Raw genomic sequence first — 26,376 nt, 5'->3', positions numbered from 1 at the left:
TGACGAAGCTGGTTCCAGCAGCGCCATGTGACCGGGTCACGTGATTCCAGTTCGATACCGCACTCTAATCGACGGCAAACTCCAAGGTTAAACTCCAAGCAGAAAAAACCAGAACATATAGGGGGGGAAAAATCTGCTGTATATTAGAGCTGGAGGTTTTTACAGACCGATAGGAAGCGTCACGTTACATCTGTAGGGTCAGCGTCTTTTATTGGGATTTTTCACACAGAGTGGAAGGAAAAAGTAATATTTTCATGTCTTTACAACTTCAAATCAGCCACCTTCATCTAGTACACCTAAAGAAAATCTAATACCTGCAGGGGCTACCTGATTATTAAAACAGTTCTGCTATGTGTAAAAGTGGGGAAAGAAAATAAAAAATGAGTACAAAATATAACTTTTTTCCCCAAAGCGGTATTTGTGGGGAAAAAAACAAAACAAACTTTAAATCACCCTGGACACTCGACGTTCACATTGAAACATGGTGGTGGCACCATCATGCTACGGGGAGGTTTTTCTTCTGCAGCCAAGGAGAATCTGGTCTGAGTTGATGGATGGAGCTAAATACAGGACGATCCTAGAAGAAAAGCTGTGGGAGGCTGCAGCCGCAGCGACAACGGCTCAAAGTCCAAAACCAAAATCCAATTGAGGAGTTGTAACACGAGAAATGAAGAGTTGGAGCTGCTTTGCGTAGACGAATAGACAACAACTTCAGTCTCTGCAAAGCTGGCAGAGACATAAAAAAAGACCTGCTCCTACAATAAGACAGCTGTAATATAAGGACTAAAAAAAAACAAAAAAAAAAGACTAGGTTGGTCCTCTTTCAACTTCACTTTAAAATCCATGGACCACGGTGACCAAATGTTAAAAAATTCACTTTTCAAGAGGCTGTAAAAGTCATTTAGCTCAGATCCAAGAGTTGGATCAGTCCTACTTAGAGCAGACAAACCGCTGGTCAGGTGTTACTGAGACGTGACAAAATCTGTAAATTAACCTTCCAGATAATTAGTTTTTCCTCAAAGAGCTTCTGTCAGAGAAAAGCCTCATCCTTTAATTCACAATCACAAACCTTCGCTGAGATTTCTATCTTTCCGTCACTTAGGAGAAATGAACACAATGTAGGCTCCAGGGTCAGAAATCTAATCGTCTTCATGCGGTGCAGCTGTAATTTTAAAGGGATAGTTTAGATGTTTAAAACGAGGCTACATTAAAAAGTTGTAAAAAGTTAAGAAAACGGAATTGATAGGATATAAGCTTTTTGTTTGTTTTTTGGGAGAACATATATGTAGCATCCCGATCCACACTCCATTCCAGTAGATGGCGGTAATGCACATCAGTAAGTTGCTTGCCAATCGCCATTAAAAAAAAAGAAGAAGAAGCTTAAGTGTTGGGTTGACAATGCGTCCAGTTACATAACATTGGGTTTATTAGAACAAAATTTTAAAAGGGATTAAAGTTTAGGAATTGTTTTTGTTTACCAGACAGAAAAGAGGTTCCACAAATTTAAAGATAGTGCTTTGAATAGTCGGTGGTGGGAGTTTTGCAGGGTCCACAGAGTTATCATTCCTGGGATTGTTCTGCAGCAGAGGAAAGCAAAGTCAGGGGCCATCCAAGGTAAGTCTGTAATGAGTTGATTTTTCTTAAATTCTGTCTTACTTCTTTACGTTTGCGAGAGGAAGAGGAGGTGAGGTATTGAAGGTTGCTGCGGAAGTTGCTGGATTTAACTTTTCTTGGTTTGTTAGCTTTGTTAGCTGAGCTCTTTAGCATGTACCTGCAGTACGTAACTCCGTTGGCATCGTTATTTAGCAAAAATCCAGATTAGCCTTTCCCTGAGGCTGAAGCTAACGGCTAATCCCAGAAAAGACGGGATCATTTCAGGCTTCTACTATCTTGAAACAACTGCAAAACAGAAAAAAACGTTGTAGTATTTCAGAGAAAGCGACTTTATGAACTTTTAAACGGTTCTCACACTCGCATTGGGAGGTTATTCACACAGAAGCCAAAGATTATTTACACAGGAAATGGAGGTTAGAGGCTGTGCGCCAACAATGATCATCCTGTGTGAAACTCGTACTGAAAATAGACCGTGTAAAACATTTCCTATCGGATTAACTGTGTAAAATACAATGAAGCAGAAATGTAGCGAAAACATGATAATATTAAAGCCGAAGAACCTAAATGGCAGAACATATGTATGTTATCTCTTATTATTAAATAATTTAATAGCACAAGGGGGTTTTGAATCAAAAACATTGATTATTTTGCCAGTACATAGTTTTGTGTTTAATTAAAATTAATTGCTATTAGTTCATTAATAATGTTCATTATAGGCCCTGCAATTAACTCAATTAAAAATTGTAATTAAGAACAAGTGCTACTTTATGTGTCATCAAACTTCTGACTTTTTGGTGATTTTTGTGGTGAAATTATTTTTGTAAAAACCTGTGACAGGATTTGGATAAAGTTTATCTACAAATACTTTCATAACATATTAGCACGTTAATCGAAATCCTAGTGAGGTGTAACAAATGTGTGTGCATTACTCTCTAGATAAACAAATCATTTGAGAGCAAATCAAGGGAAAAATGTTTTTAAGGTAAAGTTGAGACGACAATACAAAAATAAACTAAAATTTCAAGAGGGAATCTGAAACTAAAGTATCAATCCGATAATGATATCGACTCGGTATTGATGTAATTGATAATTTGGACTGATCTGTCTGTGCCTCCAGAAAACCTCACCTAAACGCCTTAATCTTCCCAGATATAGGAAGCGAATTAGATGGGAAGTGTGATGTTTGCTGGGGAATTATGCGTGCATCCTTACACGCAAGTGAAGGAAAAACATCTTTAGTAAAAAAAACAAAAAAAACAAAACAAACGAGGACACGTCATTGTCCTACTTTGTCGTTTACTCTTGGCTTAAATTTCGCCTTGTGCATGGGGCAGCCCCTCTCAGCCACAGGATGGGCATTGTTCTGGGAGCCTGCAGTCACCTTCTTTCTTACCGCCGCCACTGCCCCATCCACGGACCCCCCATGATCTTTGTTTTTACTCCTGGCCTCAAACGGCTTAGATTGCTGCCTGATGTTCCTTCCTCTTGTCCCATTGTTTCAGTGTCTCCTCTTAAGTATGACTTCTCTTCTCGATGTTTGTGCGTTGGAGCAAATATGGGGCGGGGGGTGGGAGGGTTTGGGTGTTGGGGTATATAGAGTGCATGTGAAGTTTTATGGTTAACCACATGTGTTTTTCAATCTCTGAGCTTCCATGTTTTTTTCCCAGGGTGAAGGGTTTGTGAATAATACGTGTAGAGAGAGAGAGAGAGAAAAAGCCCGAACTGGGGGGAGGGGGGGAGGGACATGTGGTTCTTGTTTGGGGCTCAGCGTGCAGCAATGGTGGGTCTGGTTTCTCTTTGCTCCGACTTGCATTCGCAACCTAAACATCCCGATGATTATTAAACTATATGGATGCCCTCAATGCTCCTTCGATGTGAACCAGAAACGGATAAACACACATTAGATGCGCGCTCTTCTGCAGGAACTAAACTGTCGGAAGTACAGGCTTTTTATTATTTTTTTCTTTCTTTCACGTTTCTACTTTATCTCTTGTCTGTATGTATATCCAAGGTCAGGTTTCATGTTGGTTGCAGCTGTGTGCGAGCATATTAGCATGATTCCTCTGGGCGCCACCATTTCACATATAAACAACAACTTCAGCACAATCAAGAATAAAATTTCAAAAAATGTGTTTCAGGTTTTGGATAGCGATGGTTTAGAAAATGGAGAAGTTACAAGATAATCCAGATTTATACATTATGCTGGAAGTTTTGCCTATGATGGGAGGAAGTTTTTTTTTGTTGCATAAAAAGTCAGATGAAGCGAAAAAAAAAGAAAAGCTATTTAAAAGCAAAGTGTACTTTCTGCAGAGGCAAGGTGATCAATTACCCAGGCTGCGTCAATTGAGAGCAAATCTTCAGCAGGTGTTGGTCATGTTGATTCTTGAGAGTTTTTCTGCAAAGTTACTGTTTTCTATCCTTTGGAGCTTCCATTCTTATGGATGGAAAATATAACTTGAAAATGGTTGTGAAAATGTTTTTTTTTTTTTTTTTAAAGTAAAACTCTGCAAACATTTGACACCAATAAAGGCTGAAATCACTTTGGAGTTGTTTTTATAGTTAGACACTCCAGTGTACATGATGTACTGGAACGCACCACAAGAGCGCAGTTGTTGGGAAATCCCTTCTGGTCAGCGGGGTTTATCATGACGGCACCAGAGTATTTCTTCATCTCTTAAGCTGTGCAGCGTTTTGAACTAGCGGACGCTGCATGCAGCTGGATTTGGACTGATTTTTATTTTATTTTTTTCTCCTGCACCATTGATGTTTACGTTTAGGCTGATGTTGTTGGTGCTGAGTAATTCTAGTCGAGTGCAGAGGGAGCTACATATACCTTGTTGATGTTGAAAGACACAGATGCTAACATGATGTTTTGGTTTGATCCACCTTTATTTCCCCGCTGTAGCTGCATGAAAAACCTTAATGTACGCACATTTTAAGAGTTTAATGGAGTCCTCTCTGTTTTGATCCTCAGATTTAAAGCTGTCACACAAATACATGATTCTGCTTGTGTCGCACATAAAAGGGCGCTGCATTTGTTTGGTACGTTTGCACACTGGACTGTTACTGTTGTACCGGATATTTCTCACTCAAATAGACTCCACTACCCACTGGACATTGATGGCTACAAAACATGAACTGTAAGGACATGCTTATCTGGATTCTTCTTGTTAAGCAACAACAACAAAAAAAAGTGTGAACGACTGAAGATTTCTCTACGTGACACTTCCAGGGGTCGTAAATATGTTGCAAAACAGAGATTTAGAGAGAATGTGATGCAACATGCAAGAATTGCATTGAAAATAAGTCATCAGGAGTACACCTAATACTGAACAGATGCACAAGAAAAGGAATTAAATGAATTTACAAAAAAAAAATAAAAAAATCCTAAGAAAATCTTTTGGATAAAATGTTTTTCAAGGCAAACAGGCCAGGAGGAGTGACCTAATGTCAGATTGATTAAGAGGGAAGAGAGAGGAGAAATCTGTGATCCAGATGAAAAAAAAAAAAATCTCCAAATGTGGAAAATGAGCTTTAGTGTGTGTGCGTGCGTGTGTGAGTGTGGCTGGGTGTGGATCAGAGCCGAAGTAAACAAACCCGCAGCTTAGCACCGTGTTTGATCTGCTCAACTGTGAAACACTGAGTGGAGTAAACAGAAAAATAAGGCTGGGTCAGCTACAGAGGACGGGGCCGTGAGGAGTGTGAGCGTTTAGTAACTACACCTCATAAAAGTTGCCTGGTCCAAAACCCCCCAAAAAAAGCTGTTTCTTAGCACCCCAATCTTGGCACGTCATCACTTAACTTTGAGTTATGTAGAAACGCTCCGAAATGAAACTCGGACACCATTCTTTGATGCGAGATATTCAAGTCCAGCATATTATATGATTGTAGTGGATGTCCCCATCTGAAAAAGCTGCAGATTTTTGTCTCGTCTTAGAACATTTACCTGTTACTTTTTATATTTCGGCAGCAAATCGGAAAACTGTGTTTCTAATCAACTTGATCTGCAGCTGTAACATCGTTTGGTTGGTTAAGCAGGGGCTGGACTGATTGAACCGAAGTTCACAAATAAACAAAAAAAAAAGTTAGAAATAAAACTAGAAACAAGACTACTAAATGTTTGGCATCACAGTCCCTGGGAAAAGTTTCTGTTCATAGAAAATTTGGTGAAAAATAATTTCAATGGATTAAAAAAATAAATAAATTCCATCCATCCATTTTTATATTTGAGCCTTGATTTGATTGTAAATTTTGAGCAAATTTTGCATGCCAAGTTTAAAATTTGATTAAAAGTAAACATGAACTAATAATTTGCAATTTGGCTGAATTTATCATGTCGTTACTTTGTCTTTGAAATCATTTTATGACTTATTTTACGTCACAACTTTTCCAACACGCAGCCCGAGTTGAAAGCAAACGGCGTCAGGAATGGCAACAAAGGGGGAAACGCTGCATAGTCGACAGATATCGGAACAGAGGGTGAGTGAGTGCAGAGGACCTGAACACACCAAAACAAGGTTTCAAAAATATTTATTTATAGCAAACGTCCAAAAAGATGCAGTCTTGCAAATGGATGAAGTAGAAGAAAATCTCCCATGTCGACATTAATTTTGATGCTTGCGCCTGTAGCTGCATGCAAGATTAGATTATTTTCCTCATATTTTAGCCAGCGAGGAGCTGAACGAGCAAATCAAGGTGCACCTCAATCATTTTGTTCAACAATTCAAACATCAGAATAAGCTGCAGATCAAAGCTAGAGGAACACGACACTCCATTTATCAGCCTCCTGACATCCAGCATCAGAGACACGGCGTTACTTTGGTGAACCTTGACTACCTTTGATTGCTCGTTACTCATCTGAAAAAAAAAGAAGAAGAATCTTAACAGTGCGCCTCTGCCTGTTTTTTTTGTGTTTTTTTTCCAGCCTTGAAGAAGTTAAAATTAGTCTTTTAAAAGGCAGAATTCAAAGCTGGCAGCATGAAAAGGAGGGCAGAATGAAATGTCGGCACTGCGGTGTTAAAAGGGAGATGGGAGATGAGAGATCCTAGTGTCTGACTTTGGTGTGACTTCAAAAGGCTGTGTTTAAAGCGGCAGGCCTTAATGCTGGCCTGATAGCAGAACTGTCACGTCTGTGTGACCTCCCACAGCTGGCCAGCCGGGGACACAGGACTCACGCCGTGCCTCTGTGTGTGCGCGTGTGTGTTTGGTGGTTTCTTGATGTCTGCACATGAGCTTGTTTGCTTTTTGAATGTTTGTGTGCAGGCACTCTTGTGGCTCTCCTCACTGTGTGTCTTGATGTGATTGTCTGCGTTGCCCTTTAATGTTTGTGTTTTTGATGTCTGTGAATGTGAATTTATGCGTGTTTGTGTGTGCAGAGGTTGAAGATCTAAGCCTGGCTCTGCCCTCTCTCCCTATGCACAGGGGTCTCTCTCTCTTTTTTTTTTTCCCCTTCTTGTTAAGATTCAAACACTGATAGGCTTTGAACTGCAGCTGTGGACTCTGCAGTTATTTCACCACTTTAGCTCGAATAGTTAAAGTTCCCATTATGCTGCCCATTACTGCTGCTGCCATAGCAAACCATAGCTGCCCATTTCGATGAAACAAAATTTAAAAAAAAATTAAATAACTGTTGAATTCTAACCCAAACTTTTTTTTCCAACTTTGACCTTTGGCCAATAAAAACCTCTTCCTTATTAGTCTTAGAGGAAATGTATAATAAGCAAAGGTTTAAGTCGTATAGCAGTGACACATTTCTATTGCCAACTGCAAATCAGATCGCAAATAGGTGATGGAAGAACGTTTGCACATTGATTACATAAAGTCTATGCAGGATGACTATATGCCATCAGGCCAAATAAAGACAGTGACTCAAGTCTTCCACAGTAAAAAAAGACTCCTTAACATGGCGAGATGGAGCAAAGTACTAAATATTAAAGGTGGATAAGTGGTGCTAAGGTCTTGAACGTACAGATGCACGTTCCTATAGGTGGAGAGATGGGACCAAGAGGCGGTGAGCAGTGCTGAGATCTGATTGGCCACCATATTGGCGTTACCCAAATACCGGTTATCTGACTCCTTACAGACGACAAGTCGCAAACTATTACTAATTAATATTTACTTTTAAATTTGTGTTGATTCTCATGTAAAATAAAACAAACGCAGTTACATGAGTCGATGCTAAGTCAATACGTAACTGATTTACACCAGTGCAGTATATGTCGGTGAACTTTATATAATATAGCACCTCTCAGTGCTGTGTAAAGTGCGTAATTATGCAAAATAAACGCTGAGTTAAAAGCTTTTCTCCATGATAAAATGTTTTCGGCTGCTTTTTATATTCATCTTGGTTTAGACCAACCAAAGCTGTCTGGTCCAAAAGTGGTCTGAGCTTAGATTTATAATTAAATATCAATAAAATCCACAAAAGACCTCTGACAGTTGGGAGCCTCTTGACATTCCTTAATCTCATCTGTCATCTGCAGGTCGGACAAGTTTGTCATAATTTCCCACCTCTTTGGCTCATTCGATCTATTCTCAAGAGGAAAAAAGTGCAAATGTTTTTAGAAAGGCCACCACATGCACACAAGCATCTGACACACGCTTGCTTTGTTTTACACCTGCGTGAAGCACCCGACATTTTTCCAATCTCCCTGATTTGTGTTTTAAAGGCTCCTGGATGTGCTCATCAGGCGGCGGAGTAAAAAATTTCCAGCGGCCCACTCCCGGCTCCCGACCGCGTGTTCGCTCGGCGGACAGCGGGAGAGCACAGGAAACATCGGGGGATGCTCCTGTCACGCCCCGATCTCCGCTTTGATGGGTCACATCAAAACAAGTTCCTATCTGAGCGTCGTCCTCAAAGGCAAACCTGGGGGAGGTATTGGCGTGTGCGTGCGTGACAGATACACACCGAGCAAAGGGAAGCGGAGCAGGCTCACACAGATCCACATAAACAGTGTCCTTGTTCTACTGGACTCAGCTGTTGATAAGGTTCAAAGGTCCCAGATGTGGCAAGTGCTCGTACAGCGGCGTGTGTTTGGGGCAGATGCAAACTGTCTGACTGAGATAATGAACTTCTGAAGGGATATTAAACCTTGCAAGACAGACAGTGTCCCGTCATCCTGTCTCTTGGTGTGAATCTGCATCACAAACTTCAAAACTGCAGTTTTGGGTTAAATCGACGCAGTCAAAGACTCTCTGATGTGAACCACACTAAGCAAAACGGCATCTTCAAGCTCCAAAAGTGGAGTCGGCCCTGAACCTGCTGTCTCTATCCTACTTTCTTTCTTTCTTTCTTTGCGCTCAGTTGTTTTCCTCCTCTGACGTTTCTTGTTACTGGGTTCAAACAAACGCAGCCAAAGAAGTCAGTTTTTTATGCGACATACATGTTTATCTGATGACATAGGCAGCATTGTTGCTGGTTTAAGATTTCCTGAAGTAATGTTCGAATTAGAAAGTGCATATTGTACGGTGACCATACGTACGATAACCAAGAAGGGAACACTGGTTACTAAAACACTTCAATGAAACGATCAACATCAGCTGATTTTAGCCATTTTTAACACATCAGTATTGGTCTGATGAGTAAAAATGGGCCGAAATGAACAACCAATGTTTATTTCACGCTTGTGTGTTAGACCATGATTTGCTTCTAGTCAGAATTTCTCCTGTATCTTTGGAAACTCTTTAACTCTTGTGCATGGACTCTGTACTGTTCAGTCCTGCTGCTTCCGTAAATATGTCGTTTGGTTTTATGCGTCTGTTTGTCACTCTCATCTCCAGCAGTGCCTCCCCTCCATTCTCCAGTCTCCATTGTGGCCCAAATGAAAGCGATCCGACTTAATGTGTCAGCACAGGGAGCGGCCCGCTCATTAAAAATGCTAATGTCTCCCGTTGGGGCTTTGATGCAAGACCCGGGGACACAAAAAAAGCCGGCCGAGGTTACAGAAGGTCTGTGTAATCCTTTGTCTGGGTCCTGACGGCAGGGAGACACCCAGCTGAGGGCCCTGACAGTCGCAATTAATCATGTCAGGGACGCCTCACTCAGGTCCAACTTGTCCTGTTTTAATTGGCCAACGCTACACACACACACACACACACGCATGAATCCACCGCACCATCAAAGGCACAACAAGCAAGTTAAAAACCACGCAAATAACAATCCTCTTGCGTCTTGAAAGACTTGATGGGGCCGTCGGATCGCCAAGCTGCCTGATGTGTGTGATTAAATGCTTAGTGGAAGTGGTCACACTCTGATGTGTGTTTGAGAGGAAAGACGTAGAATCCTGGGAGCTTCTGGCCACAAGAAGGTTCTGAACCCGTTAATGGAAAGCTTTTAAGAGAAGAGCCGATGATGTGTCTTTGTGTCATGTGAAGCATAGTAATACTTCAGGGAGATGTTTCGTTTTGGTGTTGAAATGTTCCTGTGAAAGTATTACCTCATGAATGTTTTCTATTTTAAGTAGCACTCAAATGTTTTTGGGTAACTTGCTGATGTTTAATGACGTTTTGCTCTTGAGCGAGAAGCTCCACTGTAGATAATTATGGTAGATTTTCCTAATAAGCGAGAAAGAAATGGTTTGTATACTTTTTTTTGTGTGTGTTAAAAAAACATTTTCAAAGAAGAATCTCTGAACTAGACTGGAGTTATTTTGTCATGTTACAACCAGGTATTACAACAGATAATCTGAAAAATCTAGCATTATTTAGATAACTTTCTTTTATATGTGTACGATAAAAGGTGCTGAAAACCGATATCTAATGGTAACTATAATCAAACAGGCTGCATCCTTTCTGAATTTAGCCATTAGTATCACACTGGAGTAAAAGAGCCTGAGGTTTACCCCCCTCTGAAAACATTTGCAGTGGAATAAGTGGAAACATTTCCCTTTCAACAGCATAAGCTCTGGTCTCTACAGTTTGCTAACGGAGTGTGTTGTAAGAAAAATGAAAAGAAAGAACATGATGCAACTCGGCTGTAAACATCTCCAAGTTCCAATATTTCTTCTTCAAATGTGCTGCTTGAATCAAATTCAAAATGACCGAGTGTTTCCAGAAAGCTCTCGCCGTGTTGTGTTTTTAATATTTCAACACGGCGTTTTAGAAATCACAGCGGACTTTCTCTTTTTATAGAAATGTGCTCGCACGTGCTCCCCGCACAGAGTGTGACTCGAATATATTTGTGATTTTACTGTATCTACATATTTTGAGTGGAATTGTAATTCAGTTCATGGGGGCTGATGTCGCGCTTCCCCTCAGGAGCTCCGTTCAAACTTCTGAATCGGTTGCACACACCAGAAGGCTTAACTCACAACACCTGAGCAATGTGTCACTTTTGACTTTTTTATTATTAATTTTTTTTGTATATTTTTAGCTCCTCCAACCTCTAACTGTTGGCTGAAAGCTACTGTGCCTTGTCACCATACAGTGCAGTGAGGAGCTGTTCTCTCCTCTGGAGCCGGTGTTTGCTCTCAGTCCTGACAGCAGAACTGCGTGGTGGGAAGGTGACGGGCAACTCAGACCAGCATGCACCTCTAATATCAACGCACTTCATATTGTTTTTTTAGAAATGTAATTTTTTTTTTTTTTTTTTTTTACAAAGAATTTAATTTAAAAGGGGTTCATATATAACCATGCAGCACTTTCTCAGATTATTTTTCTTAAGCGATTTTGAAAACCGTTTTATTGTCCTCCCGCTTCTCAACTTTGCGTGGGTTGATCAGGCAGGGCCCACATGTGGCATTGTGGCAGCAGAGGCAAATGTTGCGGGGTGCCAGCATTCCAGGGGCGCCATAATAGAGGACCTTTTACGTAAATGTAAAAGAGTCGAAGGGCTTTTGGTGCTGTACATGAGAGCAGGTGTCTCTCTGTCAGTGGGATTGGTTACTAGAAGGCAGCGGCGAGGTATTCTGTCCGGATGGAGCCATCCGCCACATCTCTTCCTCCCCTCCGTCTCCGGCTGCACCCTCCTGGAGCCACATGTCAAGGGGAGGCAGGAATGCAGGGGAATGGAAACAACGAGAGAGAATGTCCTTTTCCCTGGAGCTATGTGGAAGGGAAGGCTTATATTACTAAATGAACAGACGCACGCGCGCACACACACACACACACAGACACAACTACCTCTTGTCTCACCTTTGCCCATTCCTGCTCGCTGAAATGTGAGAACGCAGCAGCTCGAGGGCCTGTCTCTGACTGGAGCTTGGCATGACTTCCAATTTTTTTTTTTCTTTAATCTACCAATCCTTTGAGGAAACGCTGCACTTCAAATTTTAAAGATGGCCGTTAGAGGTCAAATGGATGTATATAGAAGGAAAAACCTGCAAACTTGTTGGTCAGATGAAGACTAAAAGTCCCAGAATTGGGGGGGCGAGAAAAAAAAGGTGTATTTACTTCTGAGATGCCAGAGAAAGCTTTATCGTGTCATTAAACATGATAACGAGCCGTGTGTGCACCGCTTCATGTCCGTTTATCCAAGCACCTGCGTGCATGCCAGACCTGTTTGACCGGGTAGGATAACCGTTACCCACATCTTCTCAAATTAGTCTCCCTCTTTGCCTTTCCACCACCTCCTATTATGAGCCAGCCCTTACCGAGTTTCAGCAACCCGGCTTTCAGCACATTTCGGTGTCGCTTACACAGACATATTTGGTCCTCATTTTCTCTCTGGAACTGTAAACATATCCTCCTCATCTTTTTGTTTCCTGCAGTCTGTTTTTGGAATCCAGAAGCGCCTGCTTCGCCAACCGCTATAAGAAATTTTTATTTTTTATTTTTGGCATGTAATATTTCTTATATTTTTTGCGATGTCAGTAGAAGAAACCTGACTGACTGATGCTAAATACATCCCAAAGATTATTAAAATGTAACAAAAAGATCTCAATTACTTTTGACCCTCTATTCTTTGAAGAAATGTATTAGTGGAACCACATTGGAGGGTTTTGCAGCCATGATAAGGCTGCAAAACCCCAAATCGTTTTGCATTTGCAGCTGCTAAACGTGGCACAGCGAGATATTAAATGTTCGCTTGAAAACCGCAGTTTGTATTTACTCTGGTTATTTTTTGTGTGGTGATAAAAATTTGTTTGATGATCTGGGAAATTAAAGTTTGACAAATAAAAATTAGTAAAAGTGAAGTAGGCCAAAACAGGTTCACCAGTTTTTTTTGTTTTGTTTTGTTTTTTGCCTTGGAACCAGGCATAAACAGAAACAACTTTGTGAGATTATTTGGACAAACTAATGTGTTAATATTTGTTTTGGCACATAAAGATTGAGGTGGAGGTAACTAAGATGAGAGATTGTGGCTCTGCTGAGAATTTGAGCTTTTAATCATTCATTTCCTAAGGAGTTACTTAAAAAAATGAAAAGGGGTAAGAGTAGAAATTAATATTCAGATCTATCCATTTTACTGTCTTACAGTTCATATGGTTTAGACTTTTCTGAACTACAATCTATTGAAGCGATCTATATAATTAAAAGCACACAATCCCACAGGATACAACAGATTTTACCAGCAGGAAAACATCCCAAACATCGTTTCAAGTCTTGCTCCAATGATTTCATTAATTGTTAAATCCTACCCACCTTTACATTCCAGTAAAATCTATCTCTTCCCGTTATCTCCATCTGCTTCCTGAATGCTCCCCCCCCCCACAGTCAGCCATACCTGTCGTCCTGACCCCTGCCCTCCAAATGCTGACTCAAGGTGTTCACTTACCCTCCTCGCTTTGCTCCCTGCCTCCCTGCCAGGCGCCCCTGATACGCACAAACACACACCTGCAGGAAACAATGGAGGCTTTATTCAGGGTGGGCACGCCGCTGATACAGCCGGCGCTTTATCAGGGACTGGGATCTGGACATGGGCGTCTACCGTGCCTGCTCCACATTGCTCTGGAGATTTACTTAAAAGTGCTCCAGTCGGGGCAGCGCACGCCGCTTCGCTTTTATCTTTTGGATTAGCAATGACCTCATCAGGCGAAGTGGGGTATTATCCGAAGGATATCATAACTCCAGCTTTATTTGTGTGCTTGATTAGAAAGAAATCTGGTTTATGGTTCCGCTCATTGTCTTTATATTTTTGATATCTAAGCAGATTTTGCCGCCGTTTAATTGATCCTTCCCTTTTTGTGCGTGACTTTGGCTCAAATAAAACCCAGCGGCAGTGACATTATGGCTCAAATAAGATGTTTTTGTGGGAATATTCCTCAGCTGCACAGATGGATGACATGGGCCAAATATCGGAGTGCACAAAAAAAAACACAATGCAAATGCCTCTTTCGAGTGAATCTCTTTGCTCTGATGCCAAACCTCCAGTCCTGTAATGTAGAAGAACAGTCAATGACGTGAAGTCACAGGATGTTTAACTGAGTCCATTTACTGGCCAAGAGCACGAAGGATAAAAAAAAAAAACAAAAGAGAAAAATTAAAAGGAGCAAAAGACGTTTCAGGTTTGGGAAACAGACGGAGAGAGCACTTGGGGGTCATGTGGGTCGTTTTGTGCATAAAATCAGAGCAATGTGTGGAGCTTTCCTGTGTTTGGGATGTTAGGGAAAGATAAACAAGACACAATGGCTGCAAACAGAGAAACACAGAAGTGGGGAATGCTACGATTTCATATATATCCATGTTTGTGTTTTGTAAACTTGGAACATGGTGTAGCGGTTTGTTTTTGGATTTGTTCTCAAAATGACAGCTTATTACATCTGTTCTCCTCCAGAGAGACAGAATATGTTCCTCATCATGTGCCGCATTCTGCAGCTTGGGAGAGAAAATACACAAATAAAGCAAAGGTTCTGGTTATTATGTGGCGTATTACTGCATGCAGCGTTTTGGGAATCAGTCAGGATATTCAGTCATGAGGCGTTTGTGAAACCAAAAGAGAAATATAATTTTTTAAAGCAAATTCTTGAAAGAAATTGCCCCAAGAAGTGTCGATATTCTCCCCCTCACCCCTAAAAAAAAAAAAGCATGTGCATGAGAATGGGAGGTGTAAACGCAAAATAAGTCATCTTTCTTTTGTAAAACGTGTGTTGGCGCAAACTAAACTGCATCAATAAGTGCAGATAAAACACTTTTAAAATCAAAGATCTTCTGAGACAGGAGAACTTCATGCACATTTTATTCCATAGATGAATAACAAGATGAATCAATGATGAGTCCTATCAAAACATAGAGCAGGCATGCTAGTTTTAGCCTTGCCCTTCAAAAAGAAAACTGTTCAGTATTAAAACTGTCAGCTGGAAATGTAGTGTATTTATTCTCTGCATTTCAAACCTACTGGGTTTTATTTAAATAGGCTGGTGGCACAGATTTATTTCTACTTTATTATAGATGCACCAGATTAGAAAGAGACTGATCAGAAGAGACTTGGATGAGAATCTGGGGCAAAAAGTTCTGGTCGGGACATCCTGTCATGTTTTCTTACCAAGACGCATACAAATTGATCATTTTGCTTACATTACATCAAAAAATGTGATCAACAAAAGAAAGCGCCGAAATGACGAGAGTATTAGTTTACCGGCTACTTGAAGGATTTTCTTTTGATGCAGGATTTAGTACTTTTCCTAGAACTGAGAGCTAGAAAGCAGAGAGCGGATATTGGCATCACACAATAGCCGTAAAAATCCAAAGTATGCCAAATAAACTTCATTGCCCCCCTGCTGGCCTGTCCTCCCCTCTGATCTCGCTCCTCTTTCATCCTCCTCTTGTAAGGCAGCCTCTTCTTCTCTCTCCATCTTCCCAGTTCTCGGCCCTTTTCATCTCTTGGCAACGAGGCAACGGCGGTCCGAGCGCAGAGGGAGACCCGCAGAGAGACGGAGACCGGCAGACAGAGAGAGATAGTGAGCCGCTCTTGAAACTTTTGAGACGGCTATGCAAAGAATGCAGGTGCCTGCTGAGAGGACAACAAAGTGCGGACCTCCAAAGCCGAGCAGTGTGGGCAGGCAGCACGTCGGTACGAGGAAACCGAGCCCACGTTTCTGCTCTGCTCAGCTGCTTCTCGTGTGAACGAGTTGTTCTAAGCCGAGTGGGGAAAAATAAAAAAGTTTGGCTCACGGCTCGTGTTTGAGGTCTCAAGATATCATTAGATAGCGGGACTCAAACTGCACTTAAACAGCTTGTTCTTTACTGCCTGCTTTTAAAATAGCTGAAAAAAAATTATTTACCTTAATTTTGGGTTGTTAAATATCAAGTGTTAAAATGTGCTGCTGCTTAACAAATAGTTTATCAAATAAATATGACAAAATGACCATGACTCGTCAAATAAACCCCAATAATTGAAGGTCGGGTTATCTTAATTGACACAAAATGAGTTGTACCTCAAAAATGTGCAAAATTCAGTTAAGATTTGCTGAAATAATAGTGGGACTCGGTGCTTGGATTGAAATATTTCAGCTCAACTTGCTACTGATTGGATAAGGACTATTCAAAACCACTAGTATCAGAGGGTGCAGTTATTAATAAACATCACCTGGCCTTTGTTTAGCTCCACCAGGTGTTTCATAAACATCTGGTGGGATTATACTTATTAATCGCAAGTTGACGCCTATTAAACGACTGTTGGCATTTATTTATGACCGCGATGCATTTAATAAGCACCAGGTGGCACCTTCGACAGCATTTATGAGACAGCAGGTGATGTTGGAAAGCTCCCAAATTAAGCCCAATTCAGCTTTGCATAGCTGCGCCCTTCTGTCATGTGACATGAAAACAAAGCATGTTTTCAGGGACTATGGAGAGGGAAAAGTCATCTTGACTTATTCGGCTTAAACTGGCTGTAATGTGTTGCAGGTGGTAGCACACAGCAGAAAAGAAGATCATTCTGCGTCAAGGCTTAAGAAATATCGGATTATGGAGAAAATTTCCACTGGGACTATTGGAAATTAGCCTGATAATAACCAGATCTTTGTCCTTCGCTGTTTGTCTTCGTACAGAGGGTCTGGGCTGTTGAGAAACAATTGCTTCATGGAGGCGTGGAATCTGTTGAAGTTTTACATTTTACGCAATTGCTGCCGTTTGCATATGATGTATGTAATGCAACCACTTCAAGGCTAAGAAGCTTGTGCTGTAAACAACCATCCTCATCCTCCTCGGATCAGCGATCGGAAGAGCCAATCTGAACGAGGCAGCTGTTAATGTTAATTCAATATTTTGAACTGTTGCAAACAGACTGAACAGCTTAGTTTATTTCCTCCATTTATAATGCTGAAACTACAGGCAGACTACAATTCTAAAGTGGTCACAACTATTTCTGTTCATTTACTGACCAGATTGAAACAATCCAAGTCAATGAGAGAAAGCCCACACTGCTAGAAATGAGAGATTTTTTTTTGAGTGGAATTGCACAAGAAGGCAATGGCCAGGGTAATTGGATGCATATATTATTCACCTTCCCACCTCGGATAACATAGACCTGAGATGTTCCCGACAAGGATCTAATGAATATAACCTCAAATCAAACATCTTAATTGTTCTCTTATAGATGAACATGATTTAGTTTACAGAACAGTATTCCATCACAGTGACTTGTGGGTTTGGACGTTCTGCATAGACTACAAAATAAGTTATTTAAAAAGGGAGAAAATCATAATACCTACTATCAGACATTCACGACGCGATTCACAATACAATGACATTACAATGCAACTATAATGGAGAGATTGCCAGAAAATCCTAGTGTGATCAAATTAACATAAAAATCATATTCAGTCCATAATTATACACATAAAAAAAATAGAAGTTTGTTTCACCAGCAGTTTGACTGATTTATGACTGAGAGTTTTGTGTGAAAATAAATAACAAACGTTTATGATTTGCTCATTTAACATTTGTTCTCATGGTTAATTTAAAGCAACTCTGTTATTGTTCTAGTGCTCAACTGTAGAACAAAGAAAAGGTTTAGAAGAATGAAGAGAAAATGATCAGTCATGATATGTGGTTTTGGTTTTAAGCCATTTAAACTGGGAAAACATTAATACAACTTTTCCACGTAGCATGTGCTTTTACAGGACGACCCTCTATGTACTTTATGTTCATAAAATTCATGAAAATAGATATTTTCTGCAGAACCTATATTGATTCAATCTTTCATGTAAAACTTGGAATGTTTAGGAAGAGAAACGTATTTCTGCACTCTTCATCATTTTGAGCTCTTCCTCTCAATCAGCAATTACCTCCTCAGGACTTTTCAGTTTCCCTTCATCTATTGCCTTTGCTTTATTCAGCAGAGACAAAAAAAAAAAGAAAAGACACAAAACAGGACCGCAAAATGCTTAAAGAGAAGAGTTAAAACAGAGCAGAGCTGCAGACTGTGACTGATGTGGACTGAGTAAAAGAGCTAAAATCACAGAGGACAATCAGGCACATAAAAGAACATTGTTCTGCGGTGTTTATGTCTCTGTCTGGTTGTGTGAGTGTCAGATAAGTGCACGCATGTCGGCAGCAGCCCATCTGCCTGCTGGAGTCGTGGGGCCCTGCGGCCGTCGCAGCCAACGACTGATGTGATTTAGTGATGCAGGTCAGAGGTCAAGAGCCTCCAGTCTCCATCTGTGTCTAAAGAAAAAGCCATCAGGAAGGGATTAGGCTGGAGTCAATGATCCTGAATGCACACAACACGCATGCAAATAAATGCACAAGTTCACTCGTTTTTACGAGCCTAAGGATGAACTGAAAGAACATCAGTACTTGCATGTGGTGCTTTTAGTTCCCGGTGATGGAAGCTGATTAAAGCTGGTTTTACAAGAAGTCTTCCTTTGAAGAGCCGGTATTTATTAGAAAACTATGGTTCCAATTGTTCCCAGAAAAGACTTCTGATACTCTTTTGGTCGTTACCTTCAGTGCCGGAATATTTTTTTAAAATTTTTTTATCCAAATAAAGTATTTAGTAAAATGTAGCACTTGCTAAACTCCTGACTTCTTTATAAACTGTATTTTTTGCACATAACCACTGTGGCAGTGGTGTCCGAGCTTTCTGACACATTAGTCAAAATAACCAGAACAATAAGAATTTTGAATTTAATAATTCATGAGACAGACTCAAACCCACAAGCAGTGAGCCATGAGTGCTTTCTATAAGAAATAAAACAAAAAGACTCAATTGGAAGCCATTAGTTCTTGCATAAACATTGCCAAGTTTGTCCATACTTTTTCCTTCAGAACTCTTTTATTTTAGATATTTTAACAACAAATATGGGAGTAAAATACACAAGTTTCAACATCACGAAAGAACAAGTCAGTGAAAATAATGGTGGTAAATGTGACGGTGGTAGTGAACTCCTAGATATCATTTATAAGGAGATGTTTGGCAGACAATCAGCAGCGATGGCTGAAGACAAGCGCGTTTGATGAAACATGGCAGGAGCCAAATCCCAGTCAGCCCTCTTTCTGAACCTACTGATGGAGCAGGGTGCTGGGGAAAAGACTCCCCAAAGTGGTTCAGAAGAAATACACGCTTTTCCTTTGGTGAAGGAAGAAAAACTGCAGCGATGGGGAATAATGTTTATGTATTAGATTTCAAAAACTTCTTCCTGTGAAGGAATCCAGATGTGAAGCCATGTTCGTTTGCCTGAAGGATCTGACGCATTTCTCCTTCTTTTTGGTGTTGTGATGGAGTGACGGAGCCGGCCTCGTCTCAACCTGCAGAGGATGCATACGGGTTATATAAATACATATACATATACTTAAATTCCTCATGCGGGAAAAGTGTGTTTTCTTACAGTTTCAGAAGCCTTTAGGTTTGTGACGGGGATATTAAAAGTGGCTCCCGCTGAAGCTGCGTATAGACAAACCAATTTCTGGACCAGTTTAAGTGCCTTTCATGGAAATGGGCTGTCCTGCGAAGGCAACACAACTTTAATCTTCAAACGCGGTCTTATCCGGCTCCAAAGAGCTTTTCTCACCGCTCTTATCTTCTTGTGTGCTTTGTCGTCGACGTGGGTTTCTATATATTCTCACTTTCTTTGTCAGCATATATAAACAAAACCTGAAGCCTGAGCAAAAAAAAGAAAAGAAAAACTACATCCTTCTCACTCCGGAAGTCTGATAAAAACCTTTTTTCTCTTGTCTTCACACTTCTCAGAAAGCAGGTTGTAGGCGTGTTTCAGTAGAGTATCAGAAAATCTGGGAAGGAAAAATTGCGCTGAGCACAGCAGCAGAACACGAAAGGATGATTTCGAATTAAAATGACGCTTTTACGTCAGGGGAAAGCTACATGGACCTGTTAATGAGCAGATTGCTGGAGCTTTAAGACGTGTGGGTTCGCCGTCTTTGAAGGAGAAGAAAGTGGAGAACAGGGAAGTTTGTAATCCTGACAGATGAATTCAAGCCATGCTGAGCCACTGACTGAGACCTGTAGCTTTCCGTCTGTGCAACTTGGCCTCTCTGGAATAGCCAGCATTGTGGTTTATGTTTATGATGCTGCTTAATGTTTAAATAGAATGAAATTTATAACACAGGCCAGATTCATATATGAGAGACAAATATGAAGGCAAATAATAAAGTACATACCAAATGTACAAAGCTCACATAAAGCATCTTTGGTCAACACATTCGCAGATTGTGCCAATTTAAAAAAAAAAAACAATCTTTGTGTTCAACTTATTTTTTCATTTGTCAAGAATGACACTTTTAATGCAAACTTTACACTTTCAATGGACTTTTAATGCAAGTTTTAATGGAACTTTGCAGTAATGGTGTCATTATTTTCAGAATAAAGCAAAGTTGACCTTTTTATGGACTTTTAGTGAAACTTTACATTAAAAGTCTCATTATTTACCAAATGACACTTAATGACAACAGTCATAAATATTCATGAAGACTCCTTTGTGTTCATAACAGGTGTTATTTGAAGCACACCGCTTCAAATAAAGTTAACACTTTATTCCAAATCTGAACTTTGACTGGGCCACGTCAAAGTCCAGACTACATTAAATCCAAACAAACTTCAGCCATTTTTCAAACAATGGGCGAAAATAACTGTCCTTTTCTTTCCATTACGCAATCATACGCTACTTTGTGTTACCCTACCTATCACACACAACCCCAGTGAAACATATCGAAACTTGTGCTTGTAACGTGGCAAAACGCAGACAAGCCGAAGACGTATTAATATTTTTTGCAAGGCACTGTACCCGCTACATTAAATATTGAAAAAGCAATGAGAGGGAAATAAAGAACAAGGAGGCTCTGACTGTGAGGGGTTTGCTCCAAAAATAAAACGGGGATGGAAATAAAAGGAGGGAAGCAGCGAAGCAAAGAAAAGAGGCTGGAGCAGGAAAGGAAATGTTGAAAGAGAGCAAAGCAAATGATAAACAAACACGGGGAGGGAGAGGGAGACGAAAGTGTTGTTCCTCCATCTCAGCAAAGCAGCGGGAGTCTAGTGGAGCTTTGAACTTGGCCCCCATTAGAGGCCTGATGACGGTTTGAAGTGAACGGCTGAAACGAGTCGGAGCATTTTAGATGTTAATTTGTTTTTGTTGCACGGGGGCGTGTGGGTTGTGTGCGGGCGTGCACCGGCGTGGGTGTGTTTTCTCATCCTTCTCAGGGCTTCGTTCACAGTCACACCCAATTTAACTCGGCAGGATAAAAATGCTTTCTCTGGCTTTGTTGTTTTTCCTTCCATTTTGCCCTTCATCTCGCTTCCTCTTACTCTGCTGCATCTCAGGAAGGAAGACGGCGATTTATGGTTGTTACGGCAAAAACTCGTGTTGGATTCAGATGTTTTGGAAACCACAAAAAGGATTTCGGCTGAGATGTTATCATCGAGTGTCACAGTTTTGATCCGACATTTCTTTCATCTTTTCTTCCCGTTGTCTCATTTATCACTTCAATCTACGCTGATACAGACACAATCTTTCATGTTAAAAAGTGTCTGTCAGCACACAAAGTCATCATGTTTGTGCTTTACTTTTCTGGCCCATAATTATCACTTACTAATCCGTTTTTCTATTCAAGAATTTGATCACAGTCTTTTTTTTATTTTGGCATAGTGATGCATTTTGTGGTGGATTGACTTCACCTATTCATGAAACATAGCAAAGAACTAGGAAACATTTACAAATGGGGCCCATATGCAGGTATGATAAAAACTATTTGGCACATTTGGGTATAAAGTAATTTTTTCTTTCATTCTACCAACATAATTATTCTGACTGGAATAAATGTAAATTCCCCACAAGACTCCTGACCTGAACCAGAGGAAAATATTGGGGTGATGGGATGGAGGCCGGCCAACCTTAATGACCATGAGCTCATTGCAGCAGATGAATCTGTTGCAATGATGAAAAACATTTACTTTCCAAACTTGCTATGGAAATGAATGACTTTGAACTTAACTGTCTGTAGGAAATGGACTGAAAATAACTCGCCTATGGGATTCTCAACAAGTTGGATCAGGATTTGACATAGAACAATTCGGATTGAACGCGGGACTGACAGCAGGTTTTACTGATGTATATTTCTGGAATACCCAATGCAAAAAAACAACAACAAAAAACGCACCAAAAAACAAGAAAGCATTATGAGTCCAGGCCAGCAAAATCTATTCTGGACTAACTTTATTAGTGTGAATACTGTACACGTTCCACTTAACAACTTCTGCATACGTTGTGCGATTTCAACCATTTGACTTTTACCACATTCTGCTCATTCAGGACATTACGACTGTGTACTTTGGTACTGACATCTTCTACAGCTTAGGAAATATTCTGCTCTTTGTGGTCATCTTGGACCCCACTGACATGAATTGAACATCCTTTAATTTTGGAAAAATTCTGTTTAAAACTTTGCGCTCTTTCACTACTTCTACATGCTTTCAGCTAACAATGGCATTAAAAATGTAAAATGTAGACATATCATCCAACAACTTCTGTTTAATTTAGTTTTTTCATATCTTTAAAGGATTTTTATGAAATCCCTCTTGAGGTTTTTGATTGCATTATCCTCAGTCTTCAGAAAACAAATGGCTCACTAGCTCTAAAGGCTCACAATATAAACTTAACTCCAACCCTCCTTCCATCCCTAATTCCAACTCTTTTTCCAACCCTCATTCCTGTTGTGACTTTACCGTTTAGATCTGTAAAACATGTTCTGCATGAATTTCTAATACTCTTTGGGATGATTTTTGAATTGACTGAAAATTTTCACTCCTTCTACAGTTTTTCTATATTTTCATTTTCCCTTTATTCTGCTGCTTCTGTCTATTTCTCACATTTCTGCAGGTCTCCTGCAGTCGACCTCAAATGCTTCTGCAAGTTTCATTAAAAATATACGCGCTGTATTTTCGCCAAAAAAATCACATTTTCGTAGTTTGCTTAGATAGGCGTTTTAGAGATTCTTTTTCAGGTGTAACTGATGTATTTCATGGGTCTTATCTGTTTCTTTGCAAAGCGTGTCTACCTGTAACTTTTTTTAATCCTAATCTTGAGTTAGAGTAAATAAAAATTTTGCCTAATTATGAGATCATATCATAAAGTCTGTTTCATTTACATTTGTGGCGTTTTCACTTGTTATTGCTGAAATCACAAAAAAAAAACATTTGATGAAATACGAGTTTGGCCAAGACGGACAGCAAATGAGACAAGGTCAGTTGACTCCTTTTTCCAGGCTTTTTGACCTCTGCCCCCTGGTCGTATCTCACGCCAGCTCAGTGGCAGCCAGCCAGTTCAAAGAGCCCGTCTGGCACCGCAACCTCTGACTTGGACTCCCAGGTTTTTTTTGTCCCCAAGCCTCCCCCCAGCAAGGGTGACAGATTCTGAGAGGGATGAAGCGCGAGTGTGAGCACACGGGTTAAAGAGTCTGGATGGTCGTATGTTAACACCAAGCATCTGCGATGCAGAGACACATGAAAGAGGGAACGACTTTGGGGCGGTTGGTCCATTAACGGCATGTTGTCGAACCCTCCCCCCCCTCCCTCTCACCCGTACACACACTGGCAGTGACGCAAGATTTATGTATTTATGCATTACTAGGGAACAGCGTTGCTTGGTTTGCAGATGGTAAATGATGAGTTAGGAGACGGCTAAAAGGTGTCAGGAGAGGCTGAAGGACCGGATGAAGAACTGGGTCAGGGGTGTGAGACATCTGGTAAGCGATGATGCTGATTCATAGGCTAGAGCTTCAAGCTGCTCAGCACTTTAAATGGTTCAAGGTTCTTTTCATGTGATGTTAATGAGCTACTGAATTTTGTATCATCCTATTTATTTGTCAGCACTTCCTAATACTTCATATCATTTGTTCTTAACTTATTCGATGTGTAAAAATATTTTTGTCTTTTGTTCTGCAGAATCAATTTATGGCATCACAAAAACTCCCTGCTACATTACATGTATCTGAAGTTTTATTTTACTGTTTTGATATTATTTGTCGTCCATGACCTCTTGCTCCAAATATATTGCATATATTGAATGGGAAAGACAAGCGAACAAGCCATTTAAGTAAGGAATGTGTTGAAATTCATACTCGCCTGAACTTGTCCTTCAATTAAAGCAATAATTTAAACGTTGAAAACAGGGGACGGCAACATTTATCCAGTGTCTTTGGTTAATCTAAAGTCCAGCCACACACAAAAAAAAGAATAAAACATAACTTGGCTATTTTTTTCTAAATACCTTCCACAGAAAAATAGTTTTTATTACTGAATTAAAGGACGGCAAATTTCTTGTGAAGAAACACATCAAACTTTACAAAAAGTCAATGAAAGCTTCTTTTTTCTTCTTTTTTTACATCTGTGTTTATGGAAAATTAGTCTAAAAAAGCACATTTTTCCACAGAAGTGTAAACAGTTTTTTACATTATACTTTTAGACTTGTTAGCTTCAAATTTAAAAGCATTGTTTGGTTTCTAATTGTTTTCAGGCAAAGGTATTTGCAGCAACTGTGGAGTACCTTGACAACCACATGTAGCTCTGGAGTCACAGTTTAAGCCAATAAGTTCCCATAATTACTATTAAAAATAATTTGCAATCCAACCATTTGTTTGAAATTGATGCAAAAAAAAATAAAATAATCTGCCGTTTTATCATCTTGAATAAAAATGCTTGGAGTTTGCTAAGTGCTACTGAGATTTTCACTCGAACTTTTTGTATATATAACGGTAAAATGATGACTAAATAAAAATGAGCAGAACAATCAGCTTAAATTTACAATTTGAGAAGCTAAAAACAACAGTGCCACTGATTAAGAATGAATGACCATATTCCAAAACAATTAAACATGTCATTACGTCAACTCGAGGCTCATCATTCTGTGGGAAATAAACTGCCTGAGTCTGTTAGCCCGAGGTTTAACGGATCTACAAAACTTCCCAAAGCACAGCAGGGTGAACAGCCTGTGACCTGGGTGAGCGCCGTCACTGATGACGGCGGAGACTCAGCTGAGGTACCGGGGGTTGGAGGTCTGGTCCAGGGATGGGAGAGAACAGAAGAAGAGAACAAGGTGCGACAAATTGCTGATCAGTGTGTTTGGTAGGATTGTGGATGTAGACCAGTGGCCAATTAAATGAATCTTCTCATAGTTTCCACACACACACACACACACACACATGTAGATATACTTTGCAAGCCTATGTAGTGCAGTTGTTGCATTTTTCATTACCATTACTTATTTTCTGGCAGTCTGTGTTTTTATTATCCCCACCTATGCTAAATAATTTTGGTTGAATATGTTTTTTTGATGTAAAAAATATTTGGATCTTGACTACTGACCATAAATAATTCTTATGTTTGCCTTGCGTTTGGAGCAATGGTTATTGTCCAAACCTTGTGAGCTGAGTTTTTGATAGTAAACAGAGTGTAAGCAGAACGAACTCTGATCTGCATCTGTGTACATCTACATTTGATTTATTAAATCATTTTTATTAAAATGGCTATTCTACTATTGTCCCTGTAGATCTATAGGCAGTTAACATGCAAAAATGTTCATTTAAAGATGATTTTGGTAAATTGAACAGATGAAGAGTAAGTGCATGTTGTTGCCCTTCAGTGTGGTGAAAACCTAACCAAGGACACCAATAGTCCAACTCACAGACTATATTCCTATCACAAAAAAACTTGAATTATTTCTGCTCCCAGGACAATCTTTTTACTCCTTTCTTCCCTCACAAACAGATTAGGCTTCAAGAGTAGAGAGAGGGAGAGACGGGAGCAGAGAAATAAAGGAGATGTCTGGGGACCTTCAATAGCCTCTCTGTGTCCATCTAATATGGAGCGCTAACATGCTGGGAGTTGGCCCTCTCCTTTCAGACAGACCCCAAACTCATAAAGACGTTCTCTATGGCCCCCAACCTGAAACCCACCCACTGAACCCCTCACTGGTCCAGGCCTCTTCCATGGGAACTCGCAATCTGCAACGTAATCCTAGTTTGGCCCCTGGAGAAGCCTTTCCAAACAAACCATGTGAGTCCTAATACCCAGAGCTTCACAAGTGGCTCCTGGCTAGGCCTGAGCTCCACCACCAACAACAGCTTGGCCCTCCTTTTTCTCTTTTCCTCATTCTTTCGTTTTCTCTCTTTCCACGGATAGACAACAAAGGAAAAGGATCTCCTTCTAATTGCTTCGAAGATTGAAAAGCTGAGCGGGTCGGTGGGCGGCTGTGGAGGGAAATGAAACGGGCTCAGAAGGCAGCGGGGGACCGTCAGTCTGGCTTTGCCTGCCCTGGTTGTGAGGTAACTGGGATAAAGGAGCTGGAGTGGCGACCGCGTCCACTGCAGAGCTGAGCCGAGTGGATCAGAGTGGAGGCGAGTGACTCCCAGGGCCTGGCTTTACAACTCTGGCCA

The 26,376-nt window shown here is 40.4% G+C and overlaps 1 long non-coding RNA gene across 3 annotated transcripts; it reads left to right on the top strand.

Moving 5' to 3' along the window:
• The first annotated feature begins 1,482 nt into the window (after positions 1–1,482).
• On the top strand, positions 1,483–15,856 carry LOC145552547 (uncharacterized). 3 transcript variants are annotated; one of them, XR_014088633.1, is made up of 4 exons: positions 1,527–1,614; positions 4,589–4,656; positions 6,015–6,093; positions 8,283–8,730. It is a non-coding gene; the product is annotated as an uncharacterized LOC145552547 (long non-coding RNA). The 3 variants fall into 3 exon arrangements; XR_014088632.1 differs by lacking the exon at positions 4,589–4,656; XR_014088631.1 differs by lacking the exons at positions 4,589–4,656; positions 6,015–6,093; positions 8,283–8,730 and adding an exon at positions 15,353–15,856 and having other exon boundaries at positions 1,483–1,614.
• The last annotated feature ends 10,520 nt before the right edge of the window (positions 15,857–26,376 follow it).

Source organism: Poecilia reticulata, chromosome 8 (genome assembly GCF_904066995.2).
Source record: "Poecilia reticulata chromosome 8, P_reticulata-male-v2, whole genome shotgun sequence".
NCBI classification, from domain to species: domain Eukaryota; kingdom Metazoa; phylum Chordata; class Actinopteri; order Cyprinodontiformes; family Poeciliidae; genus Poecilia; species Poecilia reticulata.
Note: the sequence above shows the minus strand (reverse complement) of the source record. Positions and strands in the feature narration are given on the sequence as shown.